The 15,519-nt window shown below is 45.5% G+C and overlaps 1 protein-coding gene across 4 annotated transcripts in view; it reads right to left on the reverse strand.

Annotated features, from left to right (window-relative positions):
- LOC137374585 (NXPE family member 3-like) overlaps positions 1–14,147 on the reverse strand; it is an 89,931-nt gene extending 75,784 nt beyond the window's left edge. The window contains exon 1 of one of the 4 annotated variants that reach the window (XM_068040918.1): positions 14,061–14,147. The gene's annotated coding sequence lies outside the window, so the exon portion shown is untranslated. Of the gene's footprint in view, positions 1–12,494; positions 12,650–13,199; positions 13,271–14,060 lie in introns of those variants that run through there. The other 3 variants (XM_068040921.1, XM_068040920.1, XM_068040917.1) reach the window with 3 other exon arrangements.
- Positions 14,148–15,519: the final 1,372 nt, after the last annotated feature.

A 15,519-nucleotide genomic window follows, 5' to 3' on the forward strand; every position in this document is an offset into this window, starting at 1 on the left:
CTCCAACCCAAACAACAACTGTTAAGTTAATTTGCTACTTAAAAGAAAGACTAGACTTTAGATACAACTAACCCTTAATTACCCTCAGTCACAAAACTCACACTTCAGCACTCTAATGCAACCCAAGTCAGCACTGTAAGATGGCCCACTTTTATACTGTCTGACTCTAGCCCCTGAAAACTGGTTTCAGACCATGGAGGAATTTGAAAACAAGGATGAGAATTTTAAAACCAAGGTGTTGCAGACCGGAAGTACGGGGGTGTAGGGTGAGTGGGACTTGGTGCGAGTTAGTAAATGTGTCGCACGCTTTGGATGAGATCAAGTTTACGGATGCTGCAAGGTGGGAGGCCAGCCAGAAAGGCATTGGAATAGTCAGGTCTAGAAGTACCAATGCATGGATGAGGGTTTCAGCAACAGATGAGTTGAGGCAGAGGGTGAGATGGATGATGCAACAGAGCTGGAGGTAGGTGGTCTTGTTAGTGGAAAGGATAGGATGTCGCAAGCTCAGCTCAATATAAAATTGGATGTGAATGTTGTGAACAATCTGGTTCAGCCTCAGACAGGGCCAGGGAGAGGGATTGACTCAGTGGTGAGGGAAAAGAGTTTGTCGTGAGGGCCAAAAACAGCGGCTTCATTCTTCCCAATATTTAATTCGAGAAAATTTCTGCTCATGCAATACTGGAAGTTGAACAAGCAGTGTGACAAATCAGAAGGAGTGAAGGGGGTCGAGCGAGTTAGTGGTTAGGTAAAGCTGGGTGTCGCATTGTACATGCCAAACATGACATTGTGTTTTTGGATGATGTCATTGAGAGGCAGCATGCAGATAAGAAATAGGAAGGGGCCAAGGATAGACCCAAAGGTCAATGTGTGGGATGTCTCTGAAAATCCAAGTACCGGTTAGTGTGTCAATTTCCAGGTACCGATCCCGATGCCGGCAATAATTATCAGGATGAGGGGAAAGCGGGACAGGAATCCTGCTCTCCACCCCATTGAGGACAATTAAACATGTTAAAAAGTTCATGTGGAACTTGAAGGGAGAGTGTGCAATATTTAAAGAGGCGCATGAGTTTCAGAGCCTGTCGGTTTCTGAACAGCTGAAGGGAGGCAGGTACACAGTGGGGATGAGAAGCCAATGCCTGTGGTTCTCTGGATACAGCTGGACAGATAGGAATGGAACCAGGAAAGGATCGGCTGACAAGCTGGAGAAGGGAGGGGAGGCATTACAGGAAGATAATGTGATCAACTGTGTCAAAGGATGCAGGCAGATCGCAAAGGATAACATTGCAAAACAGGTGAGAAAGATGTCGAGGTGTCTGTCACTGTATTCACCTGTCTTATTGTAACAGGCTTGATTTTTTTAACACGCTGTGTTTTGAGCTCCCCCTTTGTGAATTCTTGTTCGCAAATTTCCAATTATCTGGCAAAACAATGAGCACAAAGAGGCTTTCTTTGGTTTAAAGAAGAAATGTGAAATTTATTAAACTTACTTAAACTCTAAAACAGTTCACACCTGTGGATATACGACGTGCCCATGCTACAATACACACCTGATATACACATGCAGATAGGGTCATAAAAGAGAAGAAAGGATACAGTGGAACAGTTTGAGGTAATATCTTGTTACTGAGCTTCGAGCTCGCTGTAGTCCTTGATTGAAGATATGGTCTTGCGTTTCATTGGGAACCAGTATTCCTTTTAAACCTTGTTCACGTTGGAGACTTTTTCTCTCTTTGAGGTTCACGTGTTTTCACAAGATTCAGTTCCATGGGAAGTAGATGGGAACAGGCAGACAGGGGAGGAGGTAATTCTTGCTTCAGTTATTGAATCATAGAGTCATAGAGTCGTACAGCACAGAAACAGGCCATTTGGCCCACCGCGTCCATGCCGACCATAATCCCACCTGCCTGCATTAATTCCATATCCCTCTATGCCTTGCTCATTCAGGTTCCTGTCCAGATGCCTCTTAAATGTTGCTACTGTTCCTGCCTCCACCACTTCCTCTGGCAGCTCATTCCAAATACCCACTATTCTTTGTGTGAAAAATTTACCCCTTTGATCCCCTTTAAACCTCCTCCCTCTCACCTTAAATCTCCCTTTAGTTTTAGTCACCCCTACCAAGGGAAATAGACTCTGGCTATCTACCCTATATATGCCTCTCATAATTTTATATACCTCTATCATGTCCCGTCTCAGCCTCCTTCGCTCCAGGGAAAACAGACCCAGCCTATCCAATCTCTCTTTATAACTCAAGCCCTCCAAACCAGGCAACATCCTTGTGAATCTTTTCTGCACCCTCTCTAGCTTAATCACATTTTTCCTGTAGTGCAGCGACCAGAACTGCACCAGTACTTCAAGTGCAGCCTAACCAACGATATATGCAACTGTAACATGATGTCCCAACTCTTGTACTCAATGTCTCGGCCAATGAAGGCAAGCGTGCCATACGCCTTCTTCACCACCCTGTCTACCTGTGTTGCCACTTTCAGGGAACTATGTACTTGCACCCCAATGTCTCTCTGCTCAACAACACTCCCCAGGGCCCTGCCATTCACTGTATATATCCTGCCCTGGTTTAACTTCCCAAAATTCATTACTTTGCACTTGTCTGCATTAAATTCCATTTGCCCACTTTCCCAGTTGATCTATATCCTGTTGTAACCTTGGACAACCTTCTTAATTGTCCACTATGCCACCAATTTTGGTGTCATCTGCAAACTTACTAATCATGACCCCTACATTCACATCCAAGTCATTAATATATATGACAAACAACAGAGGGCCCAGCACTGATCCCTGTGGAACACCACTGGTCACCGGCCTCCAATCTGAAAAACAATCCTCCACTCCCACCCTCTGCCTCCTATCACCAAGCCAATTTTGTATCCAGGAGCACACGGCGTACTGAGTTCAAATTCTGCTTTTCCAGTTTAAAACTCCCCTAGTTGGCCAGCAGGTGGTCACATGACCAACTGGTTTGACCAGGTCTCTTCTTATTGGGGCAGGGACTGGGTCCCTTTGTTTCCTCGCTTTCTGGTATGATGCAATTGTCTTTCCAGTCAGGGGATCGCAATTTTAAGTTCTAATGTTCATGTGGCGAAATAATGTGTGCCTCAGTCTTAGCAGGTGGGAGGTTTGCCTGACAATAAGCTTAGATAATTTACCATGGTCGCTGTCACATAGGATGACATTTGTGACTTTGAGAACGGCCATTTCAGTGCTGTGGCATGGGTGGAAACCTGATTCGTGGGGTTCAATTCTGGAGTTCCAGTAAAGATAGGCATGGATTTGGGAAGCGACAACAACAATCAAGCATTTTGAATAGGAAAAGGAGGGGAGCTGTTTGCATGGAAAGAAGGGCGGAGAGCAGGACCTTTGAGGAGGGGGTGATGATGCCAGATTTGAAGTAGATGGGGGTAGTACACAAGAACACAAAAACACATGAAATAGGAGAAGTAGACCATATGGCCATTGAGCCTGCTCCGCCATTCAATACGATCATGGCTGATCTTGGACTTCAATTCCATTTTCCTGCCCGCTCCCCATATCCCTTGATTCTCTGTGAGACCAAAAATCTATCTATCCCAGCCTTAAATGTATTCAATGATGGACCATCCATCTGAGGTACAGAATTCCAAAGACTCACAACCCTTTGAGTCTAGTAATTTCTCTTCATCTCAGTCCTGAATGATTGGCCCCTTATCCTGACCTGAGATTGTGTCCCTTTGTTCTATATTCCCTGATGAGTGGGAATAATTTCTCAGCTTCTACCCTATCAAACCCTTTCAGAATCTTGTCTGTTTCAATTAGATAGCCTCTCATTCTTCTAAATTCCAGAGAATATAGGTCCAATTCACTCAGCATCTCATCATAGGACAACCCCCTTTTCCCAGGGACCAATTTAGTAAATCTTTGCTGCACTGCCTCCAGTACCGAAGTGCCACTGCCAAACGCATCTTCCCCTCCCTTCCCCTGTCAGCATTCCGAAGGGATCGTTCCCTCCGCAACACCCTGGTCCACTCCTCCATTACCCCCACCACTTCGTCCCCGTCCCATGGCACCTTCCCCTGCAATCGCAGGAGGTGTAATACCTGCCCATTTACCTCCTCTCTCCTCACTATCCCAGGCCCCAAACACTCCTTTCAGGTGAAGCAGTGATTTACTTGTACTTCTTTCAATGTAGTAAACTGTATTCGCTGCTCACAATGTGGTCTCCTCTACATTGGGGAGACCAAACGCAGACTGGGTGACCGCTTTGCGGAACACCACCGCTCAGTCCGAAAGCATGCTCACATCTCTGTCCTGGGATTGCTGCAGTGTTCCAGTGAACATCAACGCAAGCTCGAGGAACAGCATCTCATTTACCGATTAGGCACACTACAGCCTGCCAGACTGAACATTGAGTTCAATAATTTCAGAGCATGACGGGCCCCCCAGATTACTTTTATTTTTCGTTATTTTTTCTTTTTTACAATTTTTTTTCTTTTGTTTATTTCATTTCATTGTAGTTTGTTCAGTTTGCTTGCACACTTTTTTTCATGTTTGTACTTGCAGCTGTTCAATCTTCAGTTCGTTAACACCCTATCTGTACTAATGCTTTGTCTTTCAACACACCATTAACATATGTTTGCCTTTGCTCCATGACCTCTTGGTCAGCTATGTGGCCTTGTCCAATCTACACCTTCTCCTTTGTTATCTCTTGCCCCCCACCCACCCCGGCTCACTTGCTTATAACCTTTGACATTTCTAATATTTGCTAGTTCTGAAGAAGGGTCACTGACCCGAAACGTTAACTCTGCTTCTCGTTCCACAGATGCTGCCAGACCTGCTGAGTGGTTCCAGCATTTCTTGTTTCCTTTCAGAATCTTGTATGTTTCAATGAGATCGCCTCTCATTCTTCTAAAATCCAGAGAATATAGGTCCAATTCACTCAGCCTCTCATCATAGGACAACCCCCTTATCCCAGGGACCAATTTAATAAATCTATGCTGCACTGCCTCCAGTACCGAAGGAAAGTGGAGCAGTAACAATACCAGCTAATGTGGGCCAGGAAAAGATGCTGGGTGAGACAGATTGGTGGAAATAGGTTGAGTTCTTATCGGCAATCTTGATTTTAATCTTGAAGGCCTGTTTGCTTCAACAAAAATGAGCAAAGAATCAGATTCTAATCCCATATGATGACGCATGGAGAAATTATGACCTATGTAATGAACTTATAAAACAAATCCAAAATGGACACTTTTCTTGAAAAACAGCATGAAGTCAAGAGGTCAGGTGACCTTATCCTGTACTGCCAAGACACATGGAAACCACAAGAACCCCGAGTCAATCTTCATGTCTGGACCAGCCTTGGAGAAGGCATTAAAATGTAAACGGCCCATTTATGTTAATGGCTATCTCTCTTCAAAAAATTGACTTAACAATGGCATGGCAGACATGATGTCTCCAAAATTCAAACTCAGATGCATGGGTGTGAAAAACTCCACTTTATCAAAATGGAATGAAGATGGGTGACACCCAGACCTCATTGTCTAACAGTAGTCCTACCATCAGACACCATTTATAAGGACAATGTTAAAGAGCAACCATGGTCACATGACAGTAACCAGGCGTCTGATAAAGAGCTTAATAAAAGTATATGCTGGGCTACAAAGGAACAGCCAACGAGAGAGAGATTCCATCTGCTCTAGCAGAAGAAGTACCCTGCCTAGAACACCATCCTTAAACTACCTGTAGGCAGAGGCAGGAAGTGGCTTTGAGATTCCCTACCTGAGAAATTGTACTAGGGTTTCAATAATGAACCGTGACTGAGATACAACAAAACAAAGACTGCAACCATACATTTGCCCTCCTGAAACTTTCCAAGTTTTGTCTTCAATGAACAAGAAAAATAGGAAAAACAGGCCTGCACTGTTTTTAAATCCACACCTCCCCACCCACCCAATGCAAGGATTATAGTAAACATGTATAAAACCCATCAGATATATAAATGCTTGTTATCTTTTTATCTCTACCTTTTCTTGTGTGTACGTGCCTGTGTGTGTGTGTGAGAGTGGGTGAAGTTGCGAATATTTTCGGATGCTGCTTAATAAACATTTATTTTTCTTTAAACCTACCAGAAAACCTGACATTTGTCTGTTTGTTGATCATTAAAAAATTCAGGGGTTAAAACACATTTCAATTAAAAAAGCTGTTTTCAGTCAGCTGAGAGGTGAAAAAGGGAAACCATGCCTATTATCTCCCATCTGACCATAACAATAGGTATTGCCACAGAGTGCCAAAGTGCATATAAAACAGTAGAAGCACATCTAGGTACACATAAATTTAATCTTACTGGCATTTCATAATGTTTTGCAAGATCTGAACAGATAAGCAGCCAGTATCAATATAAACACAAGGAACTAGAAAAACATCAATATTAGGCAATAACCCAATGCCATTGAGTTCTGAAATATAGTTTAGTGATAACAGATCCGCATTCTCAGGACTGAGTTTCTACTTCAGTATGAGGAATTAAACTATGGTTTAAAATCGCAAAGTCTGAATCACAACATAGCTGCATAATGGTTAATGCTCATCAATACATCAACTGCTAGCAGCTATGGGAAATAACAGCTCAGGAGTCTGCCCCACCCATTCATCCTAGATCCCTTCTCTGCCTCATCCATATGCTCCCCTTTGGTGATAGCATCATGAGAAATGCTGGCAGTATTCACACACACACCAATGACACCCAATTCTACACCTCCATCAACTCTCTCAACTTGCTCATTACATCTGTGTTGTTCGACTACTTTTCCAAAATGAAGTCTTAGATGAGTTTTAACTTCCTCCAGCTAAACACACGGAAGGCTGAAACTGTCAACTTTGACCCCAATGCAAACTCCACTGTTTTATTGGTAGCCCGACCCCTTTCTTCAGCTACTCGAAGGCTGATCTTGACAAATTGCAAGCTGAACATCCTGTTGAACCCAATCTGAAATTTCTTACATGATGGGCTGGATTTTAAAGGCTGCTGGCAGCAGGAGCAGGTGCCAGTCAGCACTGGCTCCTACACCTCCAGAACGCAAAGCCATTTTTAAAGGAATGCCAGGAGGGAGGGAATGACAACCCCACACGCTTGTAGTTAAGTGTCTATTGAACTCATTGCGGAGCTCATTAATATATTAACTGCTAGCAGCAGTTTATAATTTTTAAAAGGAAGGAAATGGGAAAACACCATGTCTTGACAAGATGTGAATACTCCAGGGGGCCATGAGGGCTATGGGAAAGGCTGATTTACATAATGCAGAGACCCAAGCTAAAACTCAGCTACTCCAAAGGTTCCACAGAGTAGCCATTGCTGGAGCTGTATGACTAGCTTTCCTCAGTGGTGAGTGGTAGGAATCTGGAGAGGGACATGAGCCCACTGGGGCACCTGGCATTGGCAGGAGAAGGCCTGGTGAACGCACAAAGCCCAGCTGGGAGAGTTCAAATGGGAACAGGCTACTCTGACATTGGACAGAGCAGCCAGGATGAGCTGCAGCAGATGTAACCTCCTGGACAGCAGGAGGCCAGAGGAGCACAGCAGGAGGCTGCAAGGGGAAGAAGGCACTACCCAAGAAATCGAGTCCACCACCCAAGTATCAGCTACCTGCAAATGACAGAGTGCCAGTGCTGTAGAAGGCTGTGCCTTTCCAGGCAGATAGTCTTGGAACTTTGTGCTCTGATCCACAATGATCTGAGGCCTTGCGGCCCCCATGGCAGTCCCCTACCTGCAGCCGTCAAGGTCACCGTCATGCTAAACCTCTATGCAATCAGGTTGTTCCAGAGAACAGCTGTGGATCTATGTGGCATCTCGCAGTTGGCAGCTCATCATGCCATCAGGTAGGTCATGGATGCCATATTCAGGAGGACAGGAACTACATCCACTTTGACACAGATGGGCTTCTAGTTCTGGGAGCTGGCGGTGGTGTAGTGGTAATATCACTACACTCGTGATCCTCAGCTAATATTTTGGGGATATGGGTTTGAATCCCACCAAAGCAGGTGGTGAAATTTAAATGTAATTAACAAATCTGGAATTAAAAGCTAATCTCATGATCACCATGAAAGTGTTGTTGTAAAAACCCATCTGGTCTTTTAGAAAAGGAAATCTGCTGTCCGTACCTGGTCTGGCCTACATATGCCTCCAAACCCACAGCAATGTGGTTGACTCTTAAGTGGCCTAGCAAGCCACTCAGTCGTATCAAACCACTCTGAAGTCAAAGAAAAGGAATGAAATGGGACAGACCACCTGGCATCAAGGCACTGGAATTTTTTTTTAAAATTATTTCTTGAAATGTGTGCTTGCTGGCAAGGCCAGCATTTGTTGCCCATCACAGCTGAGTGGCTTGCTAGGCCATTTCAGAGTGCATTTGAAGAGTCAATCTCATTGCTGTGGGTCTGGAGTCACATGTAGGCCAAACCAGGTAAAGTAGGCAGATTTCCTTCCCTAAAAAACATTAGTGAGCCAGATGGGCTTTTGCAACAATAGTTTCATATTCACCATTACTGAGACTAGCTTTTAATTCCAGATTTATTATTGAATTTAAACTCCACCAGCTACCATGGTGGGAATTGAACCCATGCCCCCAGAATTAACCTGGGCCTCTTGATTGCCATTCCAGTGACATGACCACTACCCCACTGCCTCTCCGCATGACAGTGGCAAACCCAGCCCTGTCGACCCTGATTAACTGTTGGAGGTTTGTGCCAGAATTGGGAAAGCTGACTGACAAACTAGTTAAGCAACAGCCTGACAGTCATACTCACAGAATCATATGTTACAATGACCCTGACAACTCTGTCACCATCCCTGGGTATGTCCGATCCTACTGGCAGGACAGACCCAGCAGAGGTGGTGGCACAGTGGTATACAGTCGGGAGGAAGTTGCCCTGGGTGTCCTTAACATTGACATTGAGCCCCATGATGTCTCATAGTCTCTTGCTAGTTACTGTGCCCTCAGCTGATGAATCAGTGCTTCTCCATGTTGAACACCATTTGGAAGAAGCACTGAGAAGAGCAAGGGCACAGAATATATTCTAGGTGGGGGACTTCAATGTACATCACCTAGAGCATCTTGGTAGCACCACTACTGGCTGGAATAGTCGAGTCCTAAAGGACACAGCTGCTAGACTGAGTCTGCGACAGGTGGTGAGGGAATCAACAAGAGTTGAAAAACCTACTTGACCTCGTCCTCACCAATCTACCTGTCACAGATGCATGTGTCGATGACAGTATTGTTAGGCGTGACCACCGCATAGTCCTTGTGGAGATGAAATCCTGTCCTCAGATTGAGGATACCCTCCATCGTGTTGTGTGGCACTACCACTGTCCTAAATCAGATAGATTTCAAACAGATCTAGCAACTCAAAACTGGAGTCCATAAGGCGCTGTGGGCCATCAGCAGCAGCAGAATTGTATTCAACCACAATCTGTAACCTCATGGCCATCAAGCTGGGGGATCAGTCTTGATTCAATGAAGAGTGCAGGAGGGCATGCCAGGAGCAGCACCATGCATACCTAAAAATTAGGTGTCAGCCTGATGAAACTGCAACACAGGGCTACTTGCATGCCAAACAGCAGAAGCAGCATGTGATGTACAGTGCTAAGCAATCCCACAAACAACGGATCAGATCTAAGCTCTGCAGTCCTGTCACATCCAATCGCAAATGGTGTTGGACAATTAAACAATTGACAAGATGAGACGTCTCTGCAAATATCCCCATCCTTAATGATGGGGGAGCCCAGCACATCAATGCAAACAAGGCTGAAGCACTTGCATCCTTCATCAGCCAGATGTGCCGAGTAGATGATCCATCTTGGCCTCCTCTTGAAGTCCCCAGCATCATAGATGTCAGTCTTCAGCCAATCCGATTCACTCCATGTGATATGAAGAAACGGCTGAAGGCACTTGTCAGGCTATGGGCTCTGACAACATTCTGGCAATAGTACTGAAGACATGTTCTCAGAACTAGCAGCACCACTAGCCAAGCTGTTCCTGTACATCTACAATACTGGCATCTACCCGGCAATGTGGAAAATTGCCCATGTATGTCCTGTCCACAAAGAGCAGGACAAATCCAACCCGGCCAACAACCATCCCATCAGTCTTCTCTCGACTATCAGTAAAGTGATGGAGAGGGTCAACAACAATGCTTTCAAGCAGCACTTCCTCAGCAATAACCTGCTCAGTGACGCTCATTTTGGGTTCCACGATGGCCACTCAGCTCCTGGCCTCATTACAGCCTTCGTCCAAGAGAAGGTCAGAAGCTGGGAATTCTGCAGCAAGTAACTTAGCTCCTGCTCGCCAATATCTGCCCATCACCTACACGGCACAAGTCAGGAGTTTGATGGAATACTCTCCACTTGCCTGGATGGGTGCAGCTCCAACAACACTCAAGGTGAGAGTGACTGCCCTTGACATCAAGGCAGCATTTAACAGAGTATGGCATCAAGAAGCCCTAGCAAAACGGGAGTCAATGGGAATCAGGGGGAAAACTCTCTGCTGGTTGGAGTCATACCTAGCACAAAGGAAGATGGCTGTGGTTGTTTGAGGTCAATCATCTGAGCTCCAGGACATCACTGCAGGAGTTCCTCCAGGTAGTGTCCTAGACCCAACCATCTTCAGCTGCATCCTTAATGATCTTCCCTCCATCATAGGTTCAGAAGTGGGGAAGTTCGCTAATGACTGTACAATGTTCAGCAACATTCATGACTCCTCAGATACTGAAGCGGCCCGTGTCCAGATGCAACAAGACTGGGAAAACATCCAGGCTTGGACTGATAAGTGGCAAGTAACATTCACACCACATAAGTGCCAGGCATTAACCATCTCAAACAAGACAGAATCTCACCATTTCCCCTTGATGTTCAAAAACATTACCATTGCTGAATCCTCCACTATCAACATCCTGGAGGTTACCATTGACCAGAAAGTGCAATGGAGTGACCACACAAATGCTATGGCTGCAAGAGAAGGTCAGAAGCTGGGAATTCTGCAGCAAGTAACTCAGCTCCCGCTCCCCCAATACCTGCCCATCACCTACACGGCACAAATCAGGAGTTTGATGGAATACTCTCCACTTGTCTAGATGGGTGCAGCTCCAGCAACACTCAAGAGGCTCGACACCATCCAGGACAAAACAGCCTGCTTGATTCTCACCCCATTCACTGTGTTCAATATTCACTCCCTTCACCAGCAACGCACAGAGGCAGCAGTGTGTACCATCTACAAGATGCACTGCAGCAACGCATCAAGGTTCTTTAGACAGCACCTTCCAAACCCGCAACCGCTACCAACTAGAAGGACAAGGGCAGGAGATGCGTGGGAATACCACCACCTGCAAGTTCCCCTCCACACACCACCCTGTCTTGGATATATATCGACGTTTCTTCATTGCTGCTGGATCAAAATCCCAGAATTCCCATTCCAACAACCCTGTTGGTGAATCAGCACCAGATGGACTGCAGCAGTTCAAGAAGGCATCTCACCATCACCTTCTGAGGGCAATTAGGGATGGGCAACAAATGCTGGTCTTACCAGTAATGCCACATCACTGAAACAAATAACAAAAAAACCAAAGTGATCATCAACAACGCAGCCAGCAGCTGACGTCATCAGACTGCACCAATCTGCACACATGCGCAGATTGGCTCATTCTCTCTGCGCATGCGCTGCATTCCGCATTGCCAGGACTGGTTGTCACATGCGCAGATTACGTCATCGAGTAATGCGTGCAGAGAGCGGGGGTGGGGGAAGCGGGGAGAGAGCGGGGGTCGGCAAAGCGGGGGTAGGGGGTGCAGGGAGAAAGCGGCCAAAGACCTTAGTGGTGGCAGCAGGTGCGCTCTCCTCCTTCCCCCCACCTCCAACCCCCAGCCCGCCCGCTCGCTCGCACCCCCCGACCGTTCGCTCTCTTCCTCCTGCCATTGTGTGCTGCCATTTGTTTAGGTTGCCTTCGTGTGATTATTTGAGCAGCGCCATCTTTAGTCCTGGCAACTGCTAACGTTGCAAACTGTGACGTTTTAGTGGCAAAGGCTGCATTTGTGCATGTGCCACTGCAGCGCCACCTAGTGATAGCGTTGTCAGCAAACGCAGCCTCACACTCACACTAAAATCACATCTGAACTTGTTAATTTTTGGGGATAACTATAGTTTTCTATGAAACCACGAATAACAATCAGGTTACACAGAATCCGCCTGGGCTCTTGCTTCTCTCCTGTCTTGTAGTTCATGTAGATTGTTATCCATTTTCAAACTGTCTGCCCCTCAACCATGGGAGGCCTGTCAAGGAATCATAGCAGATCCACGAGATCTTCAAATTTCTGTCCTTAATGAGATCTGTTGATTTACTTGAAAATTATTCACGTAGCTGTACAATAACAAAATATATTTTCCACTGTAATTGTATCATTCTCCTTTGACTAGATGACCCTGACACTCAGAAGCCAGGACAAGGGACATTTCAATACTTACAGAGATTTCCAGCAACTGTGTTCAGATTGACAGGAGACCCCCAGACAGAAACATTTGAAAACTGCTGCTGTATTCGAGAATCTTTGTTACCTCCCAGACTCTGATCACTGAACTACACCACCTACCAGGAAGTTGCACTTCAATTTTAAAATTATCGGAAATGGAAACAAAAAAAGCTCAGATCTTGTCTTAAAATATTAATAGTTAATGTCTGGATTCAAAAGGGGATTTTTAAACATGTGGATTAAGGTCAGGAGCAATGTTAAAACATTAAAAATCTGAATCCTGCCTCCAACCCGCCCACTTCCAGTTTTAACGATGTTGGACAGCAGGTGGGGGTGGTGGGCGGAAATCTCTGACCTCTCTTCCTGCAAAAGCTTTTGACCTTCGCCCATGATCTCCAATCTCCCCATTAGGCCTCTGAAATCTGCCCTGTGGCCCCTGAGCACCACCCTCACGTCGAGGCCTCCAACCTCCCCCTCCCCCCAAGGTAGCCTATTTACCCATGAGGCTGAGATCTCCGACCTCCCACACACACACGCTCCCACCAGCCGAGGCCTCCAATCTCTGTCCGAAACTTCTGACCGCCACCTCCCCGGCCACTGGCTACCGCTCCCTCAGGTCTCCAACCAATCCCACCCCCACCCCTCGGATCTGCCACACTCCAACCCCCAGCCACCTCACCACCCTGATTGGGAATCTGACCTATCTGATACTGCAGCCTCCTCTTCAGTGCCGCTGCAATCGGAAGCCAAGTCTATCAATCCACAGAGTGTGTGGAAACGTCAACTCCCGCACACCATTACTGACAGGTTAGAAAGTTAAAAATCCACCACCCCTCACCCAAGCACTCAGAAGGCAATGTTTAATCTTCCTAGTCATTTAAAAAAAATAAGATGTATTTATACAACAGGTTTCACAACCTCAGGATATCTCAAAGTGCTTTACAACCAATTAAGTACTTTTTTGTTGGAAGTGCAGTCCCTGTTTTAAAGTAGCAAACATAGCAATCAATATGTACACAGCAAGCCCCCACAAACGTCAATGAATTAAATGATCGGAAAATCTTGCTTTAAGTGTTGGTTGAGGGACGATCGTTAGCCAGAACAGCAGGAAAACCCCACTGCTCTTCACATCATGTCACAGGATCATGAACATTCATCTGGGAGAGTAGATGAGACATCGGTTTAATTTCTCATCTGAAAGACCTCACCTCTGGCAGTGCAGCACTCCCTCAATACGACATAGTGTCAGCCTAAATTATGTGCTTAAGTCCCTGGAGTGGAACTTAAAATCACAATTATCTGATTCAGAGACAAATATACAACTGACTGAGCAACAGCTGACATCTATCTTAAATATATTCAACAATAAACATTATCTGAAATGCATTAAATGATAAGCATTGACTGAAATATATTTAATAATGATTCATCCATTGGTTGATCCTCGAGAGCTCAAGCTGACTTTTTTGCTCAATAGAGTTTGTTTTCGGAGACACCCAAATTTAAATAACGGTCATTGAACATGTTATATATACACAGTACAACGTAATTAAAACTTTACCTTTTTAACATAGAAGCCTGAACAGCGTGCCCCCAGAAGTGTTGAATTGTCTGTAATTTACAATCATTTCCCTTTCATCGTTGCCCCAGATCAGTTCAGTTCGAACAATGTCCAAAATAGATAAGGGTTTATTTTCTGACGTGTCTTGCCACTCCCTTCCAGAACAACCATCAAGCATTAACACATAGTTCTTATGTCACGTCAGAAAATAAACACCTCAGTATTTCTGAGCCATAAGGAGCGATGTTTTTAATAATTTGATTGAATGCCAGTAATTAACAATTAGTGAGTGTAACACAAAGCAAAGAACAAAGAACAGTACAGCACAGGAACAGGCCATTCGGCCCTCTAAGCCTGCGCTGACCTTGATGCCTGCCGAAACTCAAACCTTTTGCACTTCCGGGGACCGTATTCCTCTATTCCCATCCTATTCATGTATTTGTCAAGATGCCTCTTAAACGTCATTATCGTACCTGCTTCCACCACCTCCCCCGGCAGCAAGTTCCAAGCACTCACCACCCTCTGTGTAAAGAACTTGCCTTGCACATCCCCTCTAAACTTTGCCCCTCTCACCTTAAACCTATGTCCCTTAGTAACTGACTCTTCCAACCTGGGAAAAAGCTTCTGACTATCCACTCTGCCCATGCCGCTCATAACTTTGTAAACCTCTATCATGTCACCCCTCCACCTCCGTCGTTCCAGTGAAAACAATCCGAGTTTATCCAACCTCTCCTCATAGCTAATGCCCTCCAGACCAGGCAACATCCTGGTAAACCTCTTCTGTACCCTCTCCAAAGCCTCCATGTCCTTCTGGTAGTGTGGCGACCAGAATTGCACGCAATACTCAAAGTGTGGCCTAACTAAAGTTCTGTATAGCTGCAGCATAACTTGCCAATTTTTATACTCTATGCCCCGACCGATGAAGGCAAGCATGCCGCATGCCTTCTTGACTACCTTATCTACCTGTGTTGCCACTTTCAGTGACCTGTGTACCTGTACGCCCAGATCTCTCTGCCTGCCAATACTCCTAAGGGTTCTGCCATTTACTGTATACTTCCCACCTGCATTAGATCTTCCAAAATGCATTACCTCACATTTGTCCGGATTAAACTCCATCTGCCATTTCTCCGCCCAAGTCTCCAACCGATCTATATCCTGCTGTATCCTCTGACAATCCTCATCATTATCCGCAACTCCACCAACCTTTGTGTCGTCCGCAAACTTACTAATCATACCAGCTCCATTTTCCTCCAAATCATTTATATATACTACAAAGAGCAAAGGTCCCAGCACTGATCCTTGCGGAACACCACTAATCACATCCCTCCATTCAGAAAAGCACCCTTCCACTGCTACCCTCTGTCTTCTATGACCGAGCCAGTTCTGTATCCATCTTGCCAGCTCACCTCTGATCCCGTGTGACTTCACCTTTTGCACCAGTCTGCCATGAGGGACCTTG

The sequence above is a fragment of the Heterodontus francisci genome, chromosome 10 (assembly GCF_036365525.1).
Source record: "Heterodontus francisci isolate sHetFra1 chromosome 10, sHetFra1.hap1, whole genome shotgun sequence".
In the NCBI taxonomy this organism is placed as follows: Eukaryota; Metazoa; Chordata; class Chondrichthyes; order Heterodontiformes; family Heterodontidae; genus Heterodontus; species Heterodontus francisci.